The sequence below is a fragment of the Stomoxys calcitrans genome, chromosome 4 (assembly GCF_963082655.1).
Source record: "Stomoxys calcitrans chromosome 4, idStoCalc2.1, whole genome shotgun sequence".
Lineage (NCBI taxonomy): Eukaryota > Metazoa > Arthropoda > Insecta > Diptera > Muscidae > Stomoxys > Stomoxys calcitrans.
In genome coordinates, this window is record NC_081555.1 from 75595398 (window position 1) to 75617827 (window position 22430).

Here is a 22430-nt window from a genome sequence, read left to right on the forward strand (position 1 = left end):
TGCACAATTTGCCTAGAAGAATTTATACCAGATGATAAGAATCTCAGCATACTATGTCGTCCCGTACACAAGGAGACAAGACGGTATGTGCCAACTACAGAAAACTGAGTCTCCTCCCCATCGCATACAAGATACTATCGAGCGTGCTGTGTGAAAGATTAAAGCCTAAAGTTAACTAAATGCCTGATAAATCCACCATTGACCAGATATTCACATTGTGCCAAAATCTGGAAAAGAGCCGAGAAGGAGATATCAACACCTTCCATCTTGGCGTTGACTACAAAATCGCCTTCGACAGCATTCTATGTTCAAAGGTATTTCAAGCCATGTCTGAGTTTGGTATCCCTGCAAAACTGTTTTGGCTTTGCAGGTTGACGCTTGCTGATACACGCTACTCAGTTAAAATAGGAAAGAACCTCTCCGAACCCTTCAATACCAAACGAGATGTCAGATAAGGAGACATACGAGAAGCAAATGTGAATAGATATGGCACACTACTCATTCCATTTGCCTATATTATGGGTCGGCCAACGGAAGAAGCAATTGCATCCTTTGAAAGTATCGAGAGAAAATCAATGAAAGTGGAATTGACAGTAAATGGAGATAAAACAAAATGGACGATATCAACTCCCACAATACCCCGTAAACCCAAACATAAAAAGAAAACGGAGAATGTTGGGAACTACAAGTTTGAGATAGTCGGGAACTTAATCTAACTAGGCATCGCCGTAACCGAAACAAATGACTACAGATTTGAAATAAAACGAAGAATAATATTGGCTAATAGATGCTAATTTGGATTAAGCAAGCAGATGAGGAGCTAAGCCTTCTCTCGACAGACAAGATACTGATACTATCAGTGCTGTTGTATAACTCTGGCACTTGCAAAAGCTGATGAAGCGTTTGAGTGTTTGAGAGAAAAATCCTTAGTAAAATGTTTGAACCAGTCTGCGTTAATGGATAATATAGGCGTAGTATGAATCACAAGCTGTGTGACGACGATAGCATGGTTGAACGCATCAAAATACAAAGAAGTCTTTTGATGTTGACCAGCAAAGAAGTCTTTTGATGTTGACCAGCAAAGAAGTCTTTTGATGTTGACCATAAAAGAAAAACGCAAAAGTGGAAGACCGAAACTCCGGTGGAGTGACCAACTGGAGAGTGACATCTCGAAACTGTGTGTCAGAGATTGGAGAAGAAGCGCAGAAGATCGAAGAGCTTGGACAACTATTCTACGTTCGGCTAAAGGATTAAATTTTCTGTAGTGGCCAATTAATGTTAAGTGGGGATATGGTAGTGGAGTTATCATAAACTAGGATGATTAAAATATCTATTGGTATCCAATGCGCGCCACAGCCGAACTTAACATGTTTTTACTTGTTAAAATACTTAAAAGAAAATTGTATTAAATTTCTTAAAATATAATTTTAGAATTTATGGTAGCATGACCATATTGTTCAAAATTTTTCCCGCAAAATTTTGGTTTGGAATTTTCCTTTGCAAAACAATAATATTGTGTCAAAAGAAATCGCGATCTAGGAAACCATTCAAATGCTATTACAAAGCAAAACACATGAGTAAAGAAATATCATTCAATCAATTAATGTAGGCTTGATGCCATAATGACAGCATACCAAAAGTAAAACATCAAAATAATATTCTACTGTATTGCAACTTTCTCTTCACTGTGAAAAGCGTTGGCTTCATTAGGTCGTGGGGGATATAAAGGAAGATCTGTACCTAAATAAACTAAGTTCGGAGAACAGTTCCTATTCCTACTGCTGTATTTCTGATCATCTGTAATTTGTAAAGTAGTTCCAAATTTTCTAAGATTGCCTTCTAGTAATTCCCCGGGATATCTTTGTGGGTTGGAACCCATAACAGATGACTTTCAAAATGTTTGACCAAGTCGTTGAGAGATCTGCGGCAGTCAAGGGCGGCTTTGCCTTTCCAACTCTTTTTGATCCTGGGCTCTATGCTTGATATACACAACAGTGATGGGGTAACCTTCTCGATATACCGAGCCCCAGTTCTTCTGCATATACCCCATAGTCCAAATGGTCGTCCAGTATGGAACCATTTATCTATTAAAGGGGATATTGTAGCCTCAAATAACTATACCCGGTATAGTGGTACAGTAATTTCCGTTAAATAGTGGCTCAGACAATATGTAGTCCACACTGCACAAAAAATTAGGAGTTTCACATTGCGATAGAATAGAAATATATAGTAAGAAATCTGCAATTTGAGAAGGGTATGAATAAATCTTTAAAGTTTTGAATGTTCAGAGATGATGTGTTACCAAGATCATGTGCAAAATTTCCAGGCCTTAGGTGATCCGGGACCTAAAAATGGTCACCTCGGCATTTCGAAGTTTTTATTTGTGTAAGTCTTAGATATTTGACTTTTATATTTTGATATTGGGTTGCGTAAAAAGTAATTGCGGATTTTTTAAAAGAAAGTAAATGCATTTTTAATAAAACTTAGAATGAACTTTAATCAAATATATAATTGCCATTTTGTTCGATAACCTTTCGCCATCTTCCTGGCAAATTTAGTATTCCACGCTCATAGAACTTCTGGGCTTTATCTGCAAAAAACTGAACCAAGTGCGATTTTATAGCCTCATCATTGCCGAAAGTTTTGCCATTTAAGGAGTTCTGCAAAGATCGAAATAAATGGTAGTCTGATGGTGCAAGGTCAGGGCTATATGGTGGATGCATCAAAAGTTCCCAGCCAAGCTCACTCAGTTTTTGGCGAGTGACCAAAGATGTGGGCGGTCTAGCGTTGTCCTGGTGGAATATGACACCTTTACGATTGACCAATTCTGGTCGCTTCTCCTTGATGGCTGTATTTAATTTGTCCAATTGTTGACAGTAAACATCCGAATTAATCGTTTGATTCCTTGGAAGCAGCTCAAAATATACCACACCCTTCCAATCCCACCAAACAGACAGCATAACCTTCTTTTGGTGGATATCAGCCTTTGAAGTGGTTTGAGCTGGTTCACCATGCTTGGACCATGATCGTTTTCGACTAACGTTGTTGTAAACAAACCATTTTTCATCTCCAGTTACGATTCGTTTTAAAAACGGATCGAATTCATTGCGTTTAAGGTGCATAAACGTTGTAAGCGTTGATTCGGTTTGTTTCAAGACATGTGGTACCCATATTAAAATTGACGCCAAACAAACAAATGTAAACAAAATTTCGCACACTTTGTTTCTAAAGCAAGCTAAAAGTAACAGCTGATAACTGACAGAAGAAAGAATGCAATTACAGAGTCACAAACCGTTGAAAAAATTTGTCAACGCCGACTATATTACTACTATATTACCGACAATTACTTTTTGGGCAACCCAATATTTCGGCCGAGGCAGGCTTCGCGTTTTCGATTTTCGAAATCATTTGTAGCTCGATGTTCATTTTGTTCATGATTTGGATTAGTGACAAAAGTGTCCACATCCGATTATTCAGTTAAATGTTATACAGCTTGAAAGTCAAACAATTTATAAAAGTCAACTTTTTTTGATAAAAAAAGGCATTTACCTCGTTCTCAAATTGTAGATTTTTTACCAGCGTTGTATCAGCAGCAGTACCCGCTGTTGAACAATAGACAAAGCTCCCTAATCCTTACAGCAGTGGTCGCAGAAATTGTTCTACCATAATGTCCAGTGGCATTAAATGTAGCATTAATTTTAGTGCTCAGATAGTGTCGTCATTAATGTAACTGTCATTCTCTTTCAAGACATCTTTTGGACTCTCCTGAATTTTTAATAGTAGTTGGATTTTTAGAGCACCGTCCCGTTAGATTCAATTTACCGGGCGCGTTTACAGGTTGCGAATATTAGAATGGTCTATACGGGGTAGTTGCAACTGCGGTCGCGGATAACCGGCGGTATCGATTGGAGAGTCTCAATGAGAGGCCGGGCGACGCCGGCTCATGCATAAATACTGAGTAAATTTGATGACTATATGATATAAATAAGTTTCGTTGCGATCGGTCCTTTAGACCGAAACGAGCTTGCTTTTCTTAGGAGCTAAGCTTGGATGGGTTCTCCGATTTAAGCGAAATTTTGTATATCACCTTATGGTACCCCAAAAACACGAAATTAGTATTAAATTTTGGGGTCAAATTACCTTGGGGGACGCCCCATTCCAAAACAACCCGAACGGATATGTTTCCCGATTGGGACAATATGGGTATCAAATAAAAGGTATTTAGGAGTAGAGTACCAACTTGGCAATAAAATGTCACCCTCACCCCAAAAACACCACCCAACAGGACACTTTTACCGCTTTGGGCAATATGGCAATCATATGACAAGTATTTTAAAGTAGAGTATAAATCTGACATATAAAATTATTCCTTGATATCTGAAGAGTCTCCCCAAGCAGAGTAAAAGCTGATATAAAAATTTATTCCTTGGTCTCTGAGGTATTTCGAGCGGGATAATATGTGAATTAAAAGAATGTTCTATGCCAGTAAAGTTCGAATCGTATGTTGATATTAGGATTTAAGAATCTGGGTCACGTTCTGCAGTTCAACAGGACTCAAATAAAATGTCTTTTGGGTCTTAGCGTCGAGGGGACCGACCCTCTCCTCCCAATAAAAACAACACCAAACTGTCATATAGAACTACCGAGAATACATTGTACTCAAATGAAAGGATGTGTCAGAGTGCAATCCACCTTCCCCTATCCTACAAAAAAAAAAAAATATATATATATATATATTTATATATATATATATTTTTTTTTTTTTTGTAGGATATATATATATATATATATATATATATATATATTATATATATATATTTTGAGGCCAAGAGTTTGGTGGTAGTCTTACTTCATAAACTCTCCGTAAACCAGTTGCAATTGTGGCTCAAATAATAGAAAACAAATAAAAAGGCGTTAAGTTCGGCCGGGCCGAACTTTGGATACCCACCACCTCGGCTATATATGTAAACCACCTTTCGTCAAAATCCGGTGCAAAACTCATAACTTATGTCCCATAGCAGAATTATGTGGAGGGGCTTAACTTAACTCTTTGTCCCAAATTTCGGCAACATCGGACAATAAATGCGTTTTTTATGGCCCCAAAACCTAAAACCAAGAGATCGGTCTATATCGCAGTTATATCCAAATCTGGACCGATCAGTGCGATAATGCAGAAGTATGTCAAGGGGCTTAACTTAACTCACTGTCCCAAATTTCGGCGACATCGGACAATAAATGCGTGTTTTATGGGCCTAAGACCCCAAATCGGAGGATCGGTCGGCACTGTCGCAAATTTCAGCAAAATCGGATAATAAATGTAGCTTTTATGGGCATATAACCCTAAATCGGAGGATCGGTCTATATGACAGCTATATCCAAATGTGAACCGATCTGAGCCAAATTGACGAAGGACGTTGTAGGGCCTAATACAACTCACTGTCCCAAATTTCAGTAAAATCGGATAATAAATGTGGCTTTTATGGGTCTTAGACCCTAAATCGGAGAATCGGTCTATATGGCAGCTATATCCAAATCTAGACCGATCTGAGCCGCATTGACGGAGGATGTCGAAGGGCCTAACACAACTCACTGTCCCAAATTTCAGCAAAATCGGATAATAAATGTGGCTTTTATGGGCCTAAGACCCTAAATCGGCCGATCGGTCTATATGGGGGCTATATCAAGATATAGTCCGATATAGCCCATCTTCGAACCTAACCTGCTGGTAGACAAGAAAAGAATCTGTGTAAAGTTTCAGCTCAATATCTCAATTTTTAAAGGCTGTAGCGTGATTTCAACAGACAGACGGACGGAGATGTCTAGATCGTCTTAGATTTTTACGCTGATCAAGAATATATATACTTTATAGGGTCGGAAATGGATATTTCGATGTGTTGCAAACGGAATGGCAAAATGAATATACCCCCATCCTTCGGTGGTGGGTATTAAAATTAACAGTAGAACACGATGTTGATATTTTTTCAGGGCTAAGTGCGTGGGAGACCCCCCACCCTACTTACACCTCAAACAGGACATATTAGTGGATAATGGTGAAAAGAGGCTCAAATCTGATATCTCATCTCATAAACACCCCCTGACCCACACATATAACGACTTTGATAATATGAAGCTCAAATGTGGTTTTTGGGAGTAAAGAATCAATCTAATACCCACTTTCGGGCAAAGCGTTTGGCTTCTCCAATCGACTATCAAAATCAAAAGAATGAAGTAGATCCAATAGCCAAACGTTAATGAGCGGGCCCTCCCCTTACCTATTTTCAAAAGCGCCATATCCCGGAGATGGATGGGGCGATTTACGCGAAATTTAGTACGTATATAATAACTCAAAAACAGAAATTTGGTATACTTTTTTAAGGTGGGATATCTAGGGCGGCCGCCCCACCTTTAAAGCACGTTGAATGAAAATTGAAACCAATAATTATAATATTAGGACCAAATGAAATATATATGAGACTAGAGCACGAATCTGATACATGGAGTACCACTTCACCTCCAAAAACTTCCCCACCAATATGATATCCTCATTGGGGCGAAACATCTGAAAGGCCGTACCAGTTCCCCCAACCCGTACCGTACCCCCAAACTGGACTTTTTTTCCTGACCGTGCCAGTATAGTGCATAGGTAAAATAATAATTTTAAAGCACCCCCACCCCAAACCGGACATGTTTGCCGACTATGGAAATATGGGGCTCAAATGAAAGATATTTGTTAGTAGAGAACAAATCTGACATCAACAATCGGGACCAACTAGGAGATGTCCCACCCCCATAACAACCGCCAAATAGGACATAGCTGCTCATCATGATATTTTGGGGCTCAAAGAGGGTGAAGCACGATGTTGATAGTTTGTAGGACCCACCCCCCAAAACCGGACAAATTTGCTCACTATTGCAATACGGGGCTGAAATGAAAGGCATTTGAGTTAAGAAAACGAATTTGTAAACCACTTTTTGGGCCAAGTGTTTGACCCACTTAAACCAATGGCAATATTTATTTATTTGAACCCCAAATAAACGATATTTTAAAGTAGAGTACGATGCTCTGTAAAACCAGACTTACATACTGGCCATGGCAACATGGGGCTCAAATAAAAGGTATTTTGGAATAGAACACGAATCTGATATCCAAATGTGGGACCAAGTTGTACAATGCAAAACAAATATAGGTTCACTCGAAAACACAGAGGAAAAAGTAAAAATTTAAGAAATAAAATTTATATATGTATACCCTCCACCATAGGATGGGGGTTATACTAATTTCGTCATTCCGTTTGTAACACCTCGAAATATGCATCTAAGACCTCATGAAGTATATATATTCTTGATCGTCATGACATTTTAAGTCGACCTAGCCATGTCCGTCCGTCCATCTGTCGAAAGCACGCTAACGTTCGAAGGAGTAATGCTAGCCACTTATAATTTTGCACAAATACTTCTTATTAGTGTAGGTTGAGGTTGTAAATGGGCCAAATCGGTACATGTTTTGATATAAGATGCCATACAAACCGATTTCTTGAGAATCTAAAGGGCGCAATTCTTATCCGATTTGGCTGAAATTTAGCATGACGTGTTTTGTTATAACTTCCAACAACTGTGCTAAGTATGGTTGTAATCGGCCCAAAACCTGATATAGCTGCCATATAAAACGATCTTGGGTTTTGACTTCTTGAGCCACTCGTGGGCGCAATTCTCATCTGAATTGGATGAAATTTTGCACAAAGAGTTTTGTTATGACTTCCAACAACTGTGCTCAGTATGGTTTGAATAGGTTCAAAACTTGATATAGCTGCCATATATACCTATTGTGGATCTTGACTTCTTTAGCCAATAGAGGGCGCAATTCTCATCCGAATGAAAATTGAAAATTAGCATGAAGTCTTTTGTAATAGTTTCCAACAACTGTGCTGAATATGGTTGAAATTGGTCCATAACTTGATATAGCTGCCATATAAACCGATCTTAGATCTTGACTTCTTAAGCCACTAGAGGGCGCAATTCTTACTCGATTTTGCTAATATGTTTTACAACGGCTTCTCCCATGACCTTCAATATACGTGTCCACTATGATCGCAATCAATCTATAGCCTAATACAGATCCCTTTTTAACCGATTCCCGATTATGCTTCTTGAGCGATTACAAGGCGCAATTCTTATCCGAATGGACTGAAATATTACCCAATGACTTATCCTTGACTATATGGACTTTGGGGATATATAGAAAAAGATTTTGTTTGGAAATGAAGAAAACGTTCGATGTTGCTAGAACTGATGGGGTTAAGTATTGCTGGCGTGGTTTACGCTTATAAAAACCAAAAGGAATAAGCCGAAATTTTGGGAGCGGCACATCATGACTTGGGGAGCTTTTCCTTTCATGACAAGCTTTTCATGGCTTGGATTGCAACTAAAATGATCTTAGGGAGTCATGTAGAAATGCTAGAATTATTATGTTGAAAAATGTTAAAACATTAATGGGCCTTGACATATTTTTTTATCAGGATATTGCTACAATCCATAAGTCTCGAGAAACAAAACCGTGTCTTTTCTGAGAAAGCCGGGCAATAACATATGAAATGCTCCAACGTCTCATCATCTTCCCAATGTGCCCTACACATGCTATCACTTGCCATACCGATTTTGCATAAGTGAGGTCGCATGCCTTTGTACGGTACCGAAAGCTATGAATTTGAGCAGTTCGCTGAATGTCCTACTCTTTATAATAGTGTCCACAATACGTTCTATGGTTTTGAATTGAAAGGACGTAAGCCTTATAGGTCTGTAGGCCTTTGATGTCGCATAACTTGCCTTGCCGGGATTGGTTATAAATACCACCCTTACATCCTTACACTCTTTCGGAGTATATGCAAGTTTTAGGCAAGATGTGAAAATACAGGCCAGATGGGGCGTCAGATAGTTCGCCTCCTTCTGTAGTAACTCTGGAAACATTTCATTCTGTCCGGGTGACTTAAATGTTTTGAAGCTTCTCAAGGATTCCTTCACCATAAATTCTGTAATGATAAGCCTTCGATCACCATCATTTTTCCAAGATTTCGATGTCTTCATGCGTTCCGTCGTATCATATGGAAAATGTTTTTTTTTTTTTTTTTTTTTTTTTTTTTTTTTTTTTTATCAAAACCCGTTGAATCTGCTTTCACTCCCATGTTTTTGGGTATTTGAGAGAATTTTTTTTCATCTTGGCGGCGTCATTAACGCTAACGACCTTTTTGCTACTAACAAGCTTATAATTAATATAGTTCCCAATTAATATAGAAGAAATAAATTTTTTTTTTTTTACTCTTTTAATTTTTTGGCGAACCTAGTGCGCGAAATAAAGCCCACTTCAATTGTTTATGACTATTTTCAAATGAGGTGAAGGCAGCATACATCCTGGAAGTGTTTTTCTTCTGACTTCCCTAGAAGCAGCAGTTGTTGGTCGATTTGGCTGAAATTTTGCACGTAGTATTTTGTATCGACTTCCAACATCCATGGCAGTTTTGTCTAAATCTAATCTGATATAGTTCCCATATAAATCACCCGATTAGCCTTCTACTCCTCCTAGAAGCTTGAATGTTTGCCTGATTTGGCGGAAATTCGGTACGTAACGTATAATTATGCCCTTCAGTTTGTGTAAAATTTTAGCATAATTGGGCATAAGATTGGGCCCGGCCGAACTAAGCACGCTTTTACTTGTTTTTCCAGAATTTACTGTTTTAACTTTAGATTCTTATCTTAACATGAACGTTCCATTAAGGAACTGGGGCAAACTTCTCACAAATCAATGAGTGCGATCCGATTCAATTTTAAACTCAATGATATAGGACCTTCTTTTTATAGCCGAGTCCTAATGGCGTGCCACCTCTTTGGGGAGAAGTATTTACACGGCAAAGAACCTCACAAATTTCGCCAGTATTAGGAGGGGATAACCCCGCTGAAAAATTCGAACCCAGGCGTTCAGCGTCAAAGGCGGACATGATAACCCCTGCGTAAGTATTTTGTACGCAATGGGAAGTTGCCACCCACTGTATTGGACTTTCTTGTGTACGGATATGAGTAAGTTAGCGGTCAACCCATCGACAACACCGAAAAAAATTGATACCGTATGGTATCAATGGCATTGATAGTAAAGCAACACCGTGAATTAATACCAAAACAGTACCATATCGTATTTATAATGCTTTGCATCATTCATGACATACAGTATTGTTTTGGTATTATTTTACTATCAATACTGTTTGTATCAATTTTTCGTTCGGTGTACTGCTGCTTTGGTGTTCTTCAGCAAGTTTGCTGCTATGCTGATCTCATTCTGGGTTGCTGGAAAAAAATGTATTTCCATATGCCAGTCGGCTTCTGATTCCATATTTCCTTCCTTGTCTATGAAGGAACATATAACAGTACCAAGGCCATCAGCTTGATGGAATATTTAAATTCTTCAGCCTCATTCTGACTCCTTTAAATCTCCATTCGCACAAACTCTCGATCATATATTACCCTTTTCTTTATGTGGATACTTTCTTCCTTTTCTCCTGATACCCGATATTGCATTCTACAGTTGCATGTCGATAGTAGTGGTTTAGCCATTGATACCTTGCGATAGTCATTTGGTACCAAAGGTCGCCTTTGCCCCTAAGACCACTACAAACAAGCTTTCTCTAAGCAGTTTAAAAATGTTTCTTTATTAGCCACATAAACTCGAAGTTGTACAGAGAAAATGCAAGAAAATTAAAATCAAATGTATATATGTACATCTGTATTACGCATTGCTGTTTTAAAGTCATAATTTCTTTACTTGATGAAGAAATAATTTAAAAGCACACTAAATATCAACTTTTAAACTTTGTCTACAAGTTCACCCGCCAACTATAACAGAATTCACAAATCGCAATGAATCTTTAAATGTTATTAGAGTCGATCAAAAGCTATAGAGAGCTTTTTCGAAATGTTTTTAAATTCCACTTGGTTCAAATTTTTTCTAACATATTTTTAGGTATTTGGAGAATCAATGATTATTGATACCTAAAACGAAATAAATGAATTTTTTCACTAATGAAAAATTGCGATTAATGATTACTTTATTTGAAATGCAAAAAAAAAATATTATATTTAGTTCTGGTATGGTAGATGATGATTGTTATAATATATCCGCTAATATAGGTTAGGGGTTAAACTTAGAGATTCCGATAAATCATAAAAGCTAAAACTTTAAAACCATTAAAAAATGTATGATTCAATTCAATTCTTTATTGAATTGATAGCGAGCTCAAGAAGACTGCAGAAGACTTTTCAATAAGGTAAATGCCACAAGGTCACCAAAAGACTGGGACATTAATTTATATATTTTACAAAATTAAATATAATGTATGAGGCTGATGTACGAAAATATAAAGGCTGTCTATAAAGGTCTCAGAAAAAGGGCTCTGCAGTTCCGTCGATGATGCATTCGAGGCCTCTACACTACGGAACATTCTTCACACATGAAAATAGCAAACACTGTCCGCCGTAGTAAATTTTGCTTCTACATTATTAACTAGAATTAAATAAAGTGAAAGACAAGATTTTTATTTTTAGAAAGCAAATGATAAGGAACTGATCAAAGCCAGAAAAATTACCCTAAACAATTGAAGCACATGACAGGCAAATAGAAATATTAGCATAAAATGAAACAAAACAAGTAAAAAGGCGTTAAGTTCGGCCGTAATCCGAATTTGAGCCAAATTATATGCGCCTTTAATGGGGCCAAGTCTTTAAATCGAGAGATCGGTATATATGGCAGCTATATCCAAATCTGAATCGATTTGGACCAAATTAAAGAGGGCTGTCGAAGGGCCTAACCCAACTCACTGTCCGAAATTTTGGCGAAATCGGATATTAAATGCGCCTTTTATGGGCTCAAAACCTAAAATAGAGCGATCGGTCTACATACAGCCATATCCAAATCTGGACCGATCTGGGCCAAATTGCAGAAAGTTGTCGAAGAACCGAACGCAACTCAATGTCCCTAATTTCGGCGAAATTGGAAATAAATATGTTTTTTGTGAACTCAAAACCATATACCGAGAGATCGGTCTATATTGCAGCTATATTCCAATCTAGACCGATATGGGCCAAATTAAAGAAGGATGTCGAAGGGCTTAACGCAACTAACTGTCCCAAATTTTAGCAAAATCTGATAATAAATGCGAGATATTGGTCCGTATGGCAGCTATATCCAAATCTGGGCCGATCTGGCCAATTAAAGAATAATGTTGAAGGACCTAACACAACTCACTGTTCCAAATTTCGGCGAAATCGGACAATAACTGCGACTTTTATGGGCCCAAGATCGAGAGAATGGACTATATGGTAGCTATATCTAAATCTAGACCGATCTGTGCCATATTGCAGACAGATATCGAGGGGTCTAACATAACTCACTTTCCCAAATTTCGGTGACATCGAACCATAAATGGACCCTTTATAGGCCCTAAACTTTAAATCGAGAGATCGGTCTATATGGCAGATATGTCCACATTTGGATCGATCTGGGCAAAATTGAAAGCTGATGTCGAAGGGCCTAACACAATTAACTCTCCTAAATTTCCTTTTATGGGCCCAAGACCTTAAATCGGTCTATATGGCAGCCATATCCAACTCTGGACCGATATGGGTCAAATTAAAGAAGGATGTCGAGTGGCCTAACACAACTCACTGTCCAAAGTTTCAGCAAAATCGGATAATAAATGTGGCTTTTATAAGCCTAAGACCTAAAATGGGCGGATCGGTCTATAAAGGGGTTATATCAAAATACGGTCCGATATAGCCCATCTTCGAATTTAACTTGCTTATGGACAAAAAGTGAATCTGTGAAAAGTTTCAGCTCAATATCTCTATTTGTATACCCTCCACCATAAGATGGGGGGTATACTAATTTCGTCATTCTGTTTGTAACTACTCAAAATATTCATCTGAGACCCCATAAAGTATATATATTCTTGATCGTCGCGACATTTTAGGTCGATCTAGCCATGTCCGCCCGTCCGTCTGTCCGTCCGTCCGTCCGTCTGTCCGTCCGTCTGTCTGTCGAAAGCACGCTAACTTCCGAAGGAGTAAAGCTATCCGCTTGAAATTTTGCACAAATACTTCTTATTAGTGTAGGTCGGTTGGTATTGTAAATGGGCCATATCGGTCCATGTTTTGATATAGCTGCCATACAAACCGATTTCGGGTCTTGACTTCTTGAGCCTCTAGAGTGCGCAATTCTTATCCGATTGGAATGAAATTTTGCACGACGTGCTTTGCTATGATATCCAACAACTGTGCCAAGTATGGTTTAAATCGGTCCATAATATGATATAGCTGCCATATAAACCGATCTTGGGTCTTGACTTCTTGAACCTCTAGAGGGCGCAATTCTTATCCGATTTGAATGAATTTCTGCACGAAGTATTTCGTTATGATATCCAACAACTGTGCCATGTATGGTTGAAATCGGTTCATAACCTGATATAGCTGTGATAAAATAACAGATCTGGGGATTTGACTTCTTGAGCTTCTAGAGGGCGCAATTCCTATCCGATTTGGCTGAAATTTTGCGTGACGTATTTTATTTTTACTTTCAACAACTGTGTCAAATAAGGTTCAAATCGGTTCATAACCTGATATAGCTGCCATATAAACCGATCTGGGATCTTGACTTCTTGACCCCTAGAAGTCGCAATTATTATCCGATATGCCTGAAATTTTGTACGACGGATCCTCTCATGACCATCAACAAACGTGTTTATTATGGTCTGAATCGGTCTATAGCCCAATACAGATCCCATATAAATCGTTCTGTCTATTTTACTTCGTGAGCCCCAATGGGCGCAATTCTTATACGAATTGGCGGAAATTTTACACAGGTCTCCAACATATAATTTAATTGTGGTCCGAACCGGACCATATCTTGATATCGTTTTAATAGCAGAGCAACTCTTTTCTTATATAATTTTTTGCCTAAGAAGAGATGCCGGGAAAAGAACTCGACAAATGCGATCCATGGTGGAGGGTATATAAGATTCGGCCCGGCCGAACTTAGCACGCTTTTACTTGTTTAAGATTGTAGCGTTATTTCAACAGACGGACGAAATTTCCACAAAAGAAACTTATTTAAAGACATGTGTGTGTTTTGCGTACAAAATTGAAGCACCTTGAGACCGTTCGATCGTTATTTTGATTTCGACAGACGGACGGACAGACAGACGGACGGAATTTTTGGACAATCTCCAGTGAGGAAACAACAGAACAACTTATGCTTAAACATTTTCTGCGCCGAAACAGGTGCCACTGTTATTCGTAATTGTGGGTTGTTGTGTCCAATGAAATGCCTCCCTGGAGATATACCTGTAGTATGTCCCCATGGAATCAAGGAACGCAAAGGATGTTTTCACTCCAAAGTACTATGCTCGCAATAACCCATTTTCTGGCCAAAAGTCTGAAAGGAGTTTTGCCATATTTTTGAGTTATTCAAAAAGAAAACACTTCAAAGAGGAGAAAAACAAAAGTTTTTGTTAAAATTAAAGCAAACTCTCAGTAGTGATGACCAGAAATTGACTATCTTTATACCCCTACATCCTATTGTAGGGGTATAAAGATAGTCATTTGCATTTAATAGAAATCGGTACGATTAGATATAGTTCCAAAACTCACAAAATTTGCCATGAAGGTTTTTCTTATAACTCTTCTGATGACTAATGAATTTCATAGAAATTTGTTCAGTTTTAGATATAGGTCCCAGGATTTTATACACACATTTTTTCAAAATCGAAAATGTGTAAAATTGTTAAAGATACCTCAAATTTTTTTTTGAAAATTGTGGGGGCTATTGTTTGCAAGAACTACCCATCGGCGGTGACAATTGGTCATAAAGTCAGCGCTGAAGTTTGCACAGATTATAATAAAAATTCGGCATAGCCCGACCGGGATTCGAAACTGGGCAGCGGGAGCCCTTGCTGTTGTCTAGCGTTCGAAGCCCTTAATATTACTTTCAAAAGATGCACACAAATGTCGTTTAGAATAAAAGTCTATCACTTTAAAGAAAATACTTGCGGTGGAAAAGAACACCTAGTATGAAAAGTGTCAAACTTTTGATAGTGTCATACTTTCATAATAAGCACGTTTTCGTGGTATATTCGGTATAAGTTCGACCTAATGTATGTTAACCAATGTATGGCCCTTGAAGCCTCTACACTTAATATGACCGATGAGTTATTCTAACCAAATGACGAAACGCGTCCCATAGTGGACGACTTAATTCAGTTACAACAATTTTCCCGTCATGTTTTGGGAGAAAATTGGCTTTTTGAAAGTCGGGAATTTTTTAAATCGCAATTCCAAAATTTTCAGAAGTCAGATTTCTGGAATGTTTTTTAATGTCTTGTTGCATTTGATGGTTTCTATATTAAACAAGTAAAAGCGTGCTAAGTTCGGCCGGGCCGAATCTTATATACCCTCCACCATGGATCGCATTTGTCGAGTTCTTTTCCCGGCATCTCTTCTTAGGCAAAAAAGGATATAAGAAAAGAGTTGCTCTGCTATTAAAACGATATCAAGATATGGTCCGGTTCGGACCACAATTAAATTATATGTTGGAGACCTGTGTAAAATTTCAGCCAATTCGTATAAGAATTGCGCCCATTGGGGCTCTCGACATAAAATAGAGAGAACGATTTACATGGGATCTGTATCGGGCTATAGACCGATTCAGACCATAATAAACACGTTTGTTGATGGTCATGAGAGGATCCGTCGCACAAAATTTCAGGCATATCGGATAATAATTGAGATCTCTAGGGGTCAAGAAGTCAAGATCCCAGATCGGTTTATATGGCAGCTATATCAGGTTATGAACAGATTTGAGCCTTATTTGACACAGTTGTTGAAAGTAAAAATAAAATACGTTACGCAAAATTTCAGCCAAATCGGATAGGAATTGCGCCCTCTAGAAGCTCAAGAAGTCAAATCCCCAGATCTGTTTATATGACAGCTATATCAGGTTATGGACCGATTTCAACCATACTTGGCACAGTTGTTGGATATCATAACGAAATACTTCGTGCAAAAATTCATTCAAATCGCATAAGAATTGTGCCCTCTAGAGGCTCAAGAAGTCAAGGCCCAAGATCGGTTTGTATGGCAGTTATATTAGGTTATGGACCGATTGGAACCATACTTGGCACAGTTGTTGGATATCATAACAAAACACGTCGTGTAGAATTTCATTTCAATCGGATAAGAATTGCGCACTCTAGAGGCTCAAGAAGTCAAGACCCAAGATCGGTTTATATGACAGCTATATCAGGTTATGAACCGATTGAAACCATACTTGGCACAGTTGTTGGATATCATAACAAAACACGTCGTGCAAAATTTCATTCCAATCGGATAAGAATTGCGCACACTAGAGGCTCAAGAAGTCAAGACCCAAGATCGGTTTATATTGCAGCTATATCAGGTTATGGACCGATTTGAACCATACTTGGCACAGTTGTTGGGTATCATAACAAAACACGCCGTGCGAAATTCCATTCCATTCGGATAAGAATTGCGACCATAAGAGGCTCAAGAAGTCAAGACCCAAGATCGGTTTATATGACAGCTATATCAGGTTATGAACCGATTTAAACCATACTTGGCACAGTTGTTGGATATCATAACAAAACACGTCGTGCAAAATTTCATTTCAATCGGATAAGAATTGCGCACTCTAGAAGCTCAAGAAGTCAAGACCCAGGATCGGTTTATATGACAGCTATATCAGGTTATGAACCGATTTAAACCATACTTGGCACAGTTGTTGGATATCATAACAAAACACGTCGTGCGAAATTCCATTCCATTCGGATAAGAATTGCGCCCTCAAGAGGCTCAAGAAGTCAAGACCCAAGATCGGTTTATATGGCAGCTATATCAGGTTATGAACCGATTTGAACCATACTTGGCACACTTGTTGGATATCATAACAAAACACGTCGTGCAAAATTTCATTCCAATCGGATAAGAATTGCGCACTCTAGAGGCTCAAGAAATCAAGGCCCAAGATCGGTTTATATGGCAGCTATATGAAAACATGAACCGATATGGCCCATTTACAATACCAACCGACCTACGCTAATAAGAAGTATTTGTGCAAAATTTCAAGTGGCTAGCTTTACTCCTTCGGAAGTTAGCGTGCTTTCGACAGACAGACGGACGGACGGACAGGCGGACGGACATGGCTAGATCGACATAAAATTTCACGACGATCAAGAATATATATACTTTATGGGGTCTCAGACGAATATTTCGAGTAGTTACAAACAGAATGACGAAATTAGTATACCCCCCATCTTATGGTGGAGGGTATAAAAACAAATTTTTGCAATAATCCTACATCTTTTGACAGCAGGTGCTATTTTATGCCAAAATCATAAAATCTAGCTTTCTTTGCTAAATGGTCATAAAATATTAAGAAAAAAATATAAATTCTAAAATATAAATTCTCAGAATGAAAATATAAGACTTCATCAAAATCGGACAACGGAATCGAGGGTCGGGCGTAATGGGTTAAAATGTTGCCCTTAAAAATGTTTATGCAAATGCTCGGGACCGAGGACCACCCCTCCTGGCTACGTCCCTGGGTTCCATATATTCCGTCCTTACTTGTTTTCTAATGATGTGTTCCCTTCTCTTTTGAGATTTGCCAAACTTTTTGGAAATGACATATAGCGTGATTAATGAAGACTATAGCTTGATTTCCCCAGGCAGGCAAACTCTCTAAGAATGTACTGGTGAGGTATATATTCGTAAACACTTAATAAAACAGGGTCGGGAATGTACATTTGATGTGTTGAGAAGTGAATGAAAAAAATTAATATTTATATGATTGGTAACCTACCTAAGCAAGCTAAGATTTTATTTTGTATTCTTTAGTTCGTCGAAAACTAGCCAGTTTTTAAAAACATTTATATGGTTTTATTCTGTTTGTTCGCCAATAGAGAGTGCTTGATGAGTTTTGTTGGTAAAAATTACATTTCCGTCAGCAACACAACTATTACATAGAGAACGGCCATGGTCAATATAATTTAATAGTTCTACTTTGCCTACTGGATAATTTTTGTGTAAAAATCAATAGGTTGCGGAAATGAAAAACGTAAACAAGTAATCAATATTGACTACAGAAAAAATGCCATTGGGAAATGTTCTATATACCATCTAATTAAATTTCTTAATTAACACTAACAAATTATGTGTCTATAGGCCAAAAGACGACCCAACGGACGCTAAAAATTTTACTGAATCTTTTAAATGCCGATTGATATGGTGGCAGAAGCTTATAAAACACACAAACATATCTTGTTGCTTGGCACCAAATGTAATCATCGATTAGTTAAAAATGCAAATAAGCCATTTATATTCTGAATCATGATGTGGACAAAGAATATTCCAAAGGCAGGTATTAATAATAACATAACCGAAATCCAGAAGAACAAGTTTCACATATAGGAACACAACTCAACTTTAGAACATTTTAGCTTTTCGGGGAGATAAGAACAATAGCTTACGAAACTTGTGAAGGAATGCAAAATAAAATGTACCAACTAAAATTTCAAATGTTTGTTCGGAGGAGGATTTCCGGAAAGAAAGATCGAAGTTGGATTACTAGAAAAAAATAAGATATATAAATAATTATCTAAAAATAATATAAAACCAAAACTAAGCTCTAGAATCATTTGAATCCAAAAAGAAATGTGTGCAATATTTATGGCTTATTTATGCGTTTTGCAGAAGACACGTGAAATTTTCTAAACACAAAGCCAATTCAAATGGTTTTGTTTGGGCTTCATTATATTTTATACTTCGTTTATAACATCATAGCTATAAATGTTTTTGTAACCGACCGGTTTTGAAAATTTCTCCAAAGAAGACACAACGTCTACCAATTTTAATATTAACGAAGTTTTTTTAACTTACGAATTTTTTACCAATGTTCAATACTTTTGGAGAAAAAAGCAGCTTAGTAACAAATGATTGAGGATTTTGAGCAAACATTTGCGTTTGTTTAAGAAAAGAAAAACACATTTATTCTTAATACTAAGCAATAATACTAGTAATGGGAAGTTTTACATTATCTGAGCCATTTTGTTTACAAAAGCTCGGCATATCGATTATCCAATGATCTACTAATATTTTGTTTAACCTAACTGCCACTTAGACATCAAATGAAACAAAAAACTTTATATCCACATAAATCGAGTTTTGACACAAAAATAAAATGTTTGCGAAAATATAAATTGGTAACCAGAAAAAACGCCTACACCTGATATCAGCAAACAATGCCTGTAAATCTTAAATTAAAATGTATTCCCTTTTGCAAGAAAAAGTTGAAAATTGTTGAAATTCCTTAAGATATTGAATTAATTTCAGATATGTTTATAAAAATTTTTTGTACATTTTTGTTTAAAATAATAAATATGATTTAAGTAGATACTCTGTCTGCTGTTATTTCAAATCGTTAATAAATTATGAAATTGTGGAAAACTCGAAAAAAATTTACGCTCTGTACACTTAACACTAAGAGATATAAGGTAACATACAGGTTTTTGAAAAATTGTGATATTTTTAGGTACACTCAGCTATGCATCATATAAACAGAAAATGTTTACGATTTTAGCACAAAATTACTGCTATCCTTCATCCAGCAACCTTATTGTTGTTACAGCAAATTTTTTGCTTGTTATACCCTACACAACCATTGTGGTACAGGATATTACAACTAAGTACTTTTGTTTGTAACACCCAGAAGCAGAGAGATAGATCCATTGACAAGTATCGACTCAGAATCACTTTCTGATTTCGTGACATAAAATGTCACTATGATCAAGAAAATATATAATTTATGGGGTCTCCGACGAATATTTCGAGTAGTTACAAACAGAATGACGAAATTAATTTACCCCCATGGTGGAGGGTATAAAAGATTGCTTAAATTGACGCTCAAAGCCAACTGAACTAACAAATTTCCACTAGAATTTTCGTCTCTTAATCAATATGAGCTCCTTATCAATGACTTAAATACTGTATTGCGAGTTTTGGAATTTCAAGAAAAAAAACGGAATTGGTTTATTTGAAATAATTATTTAAAATGTAAATTAATATGGGTGATAGTATCGAGATTTTGAAATTGTGTTTCCGAGTCCTTAAAATTTTTCATTTCATTGCTGATGCAATTCAAATAATGTATTATTAAATATTACTAATTACTGTTCGGAAAAGTTTTTCAACTTATTGTATTAACAAGCAAAATATTTCATTTTAAGTCAGTTTTGAAACAAGTTACAATAATTGTTCTCGTCATGTTTGGGGGAAAATTGGCGTGTCGAAAGTCGGCAATTTTATATAACAAAAATCAAAAGAAAAAAAATTATCCAAATTCTTAGGAGTGAGATTTCTGCAATCCGTTTTAGTGGCTTGTTGCATTTGATGATTTCTATATGAAGAAAATAATTTCATGGCTGTAATACTACTTCTTTCGACAACAGGTACTATTTTATGTCATACTCGTTTAAGCCAGCTTTCTTCGCTATTAAAGAAATGATTTTTTTCTTGTAGGGGATTATAAAATAAAAAGTTTTTATTCAAAAAATTTAAAAAAATTTTATGTCATTATAAATTCTCCAAATTATGAATAAATAAAATTTCATAAAAGTCGGAAAACAGAATCGAGGGCCAGGCGTAATGGGTTAAAATTTCGTCCTTAAAAATATTTATTGAAATATGTCTATAGAAACTGGTAAAAGTGTGCTAAGTTCGGCCGGGCCGAATCTTATATACCCTCCGCCATGGATCGCATTTGTCGAGCTCTTGCCAAGGTATCTCTTTTTAGGCAAACATAGGATAAAAGAAAAGAATTAATATGTTATCGGAGCAATATCAAGTTATTGGTCAGTTCAGACCATAATTGAACTGAATATAGGAGACCATAGTAGAAGTCATTGTGTAAAATTTCAGCCAAATCTAGTAAGAATTGCGCACTTTAGGGGCTGAAGAGTCAAGATTCCATATCGGTTTATATGGCAGCTATGTCAGGTTATGGACCGATTTGAACTATTCGTAATACAGTTGTTGAAAGTCATAACAAACCACGTCATGCAATATTTCAGCCAAATCAAACAGGAATTGCTTCCTGTAGAGGCACAAGAAGTCAAAACCCCAGATCGATTTATATGGCAGCTATATCAGGTTATGGTTATATTTCATTTTTAGTAAGATAGGTTTATATGACAACTATATCAGGTTATGGACCGATTTCAACCATACTCAGCACAGTTGTTGGAAGTCATAGTAAAACACTCATGCACTTTCAGACAAATCGGATAAGAATTGTGCCCTCTAGCGGCTCAAGAAGTCACGAAGTCAAGATCCGAGATCGGTTTATATGGCAGCTATATCAGGTTATGTACCGATTTGCGCCATACTTAGCACAGTTATTGGAAGTCATAACAAAACACATAATGCAAAATTTAAGTCACATCGGATGAGAATTGCGCGCTTATTGGCTCAAGAAGTCAAGATCCAAGATCAGTTTATATGACAGCTAAACCAGATTAAAAACCGATTTAAATCATACTTAACACAGTTGTTGGAAGCGATATCAAAACACCACGTGCAAAATTTCGGTCAAATCGGACGAGAATTGCGCCCCCTAGAGGCTCAAGAAGTCAAGACCCAAGATCGGTTTATATGGCAGCTATATCAAAACATGGACCGATTGAAACCATACTTAGCGTAGTTGTTGGAAGTGCTACCAAAACCCTACGTGCAAAATTTCAGTTAAATCGGATAAGAATTGCGGCTTCCAGAGGCTCAAGAAGTCTAGACCCAAGATCGGTTTATATGGCAGCTATATCAAAACATGGACCGATTTGGCCCATTTACAATACCAACTGACCTACACTAATAAAAAGTATTTGTGCAAAATTTCAAGCGGCTAGCTTTACTCTTTCGAAAGTTAGCGTGCTTTCGACAGACAGACGCATGGACGGACGGACGGACATGGCTAGAGCGATTTAAAATTACATGACGATCAAAAATATATATACTTTATGGGGTCTTAGACGCATATTTCGAGGTGTTCTATGGTGGAGGGTATAAAAATAAAGTGTAAATTTGAGGACAAATAAAATCAAAATAATAGATGTATATATCGTCATGATTTGTTCACAGTTTGTAGACAAAATTGTTCCTTAAATACTAAAACCAAGTAAAAAGGCATTACATTCGACCGGGCCGGGGAAAAATTCACGATTTAGAACCTACAGCAGCTATATTTAAGCCACATCGGATGAGAATTGCGCGCTTATTGGCTCAAGAAGTCAAGATCCAAGATCAGTTTATATGACAGCTAAACCAGATTA

General features: G+C 37.2%; 1 protein-coding gene across 1 annotated transcript in view; it reads right to left on the reverse strand.

Annotated features, from left to right (window-relative positions):
* Positions 1–22430, reverse strand: part of LOC106090247 (uncharacterized) — a 42750-nt gene that overhangs the window by 12034 nt on the left and 8286 nt on the right. The window lies entirely within an intron of this gene.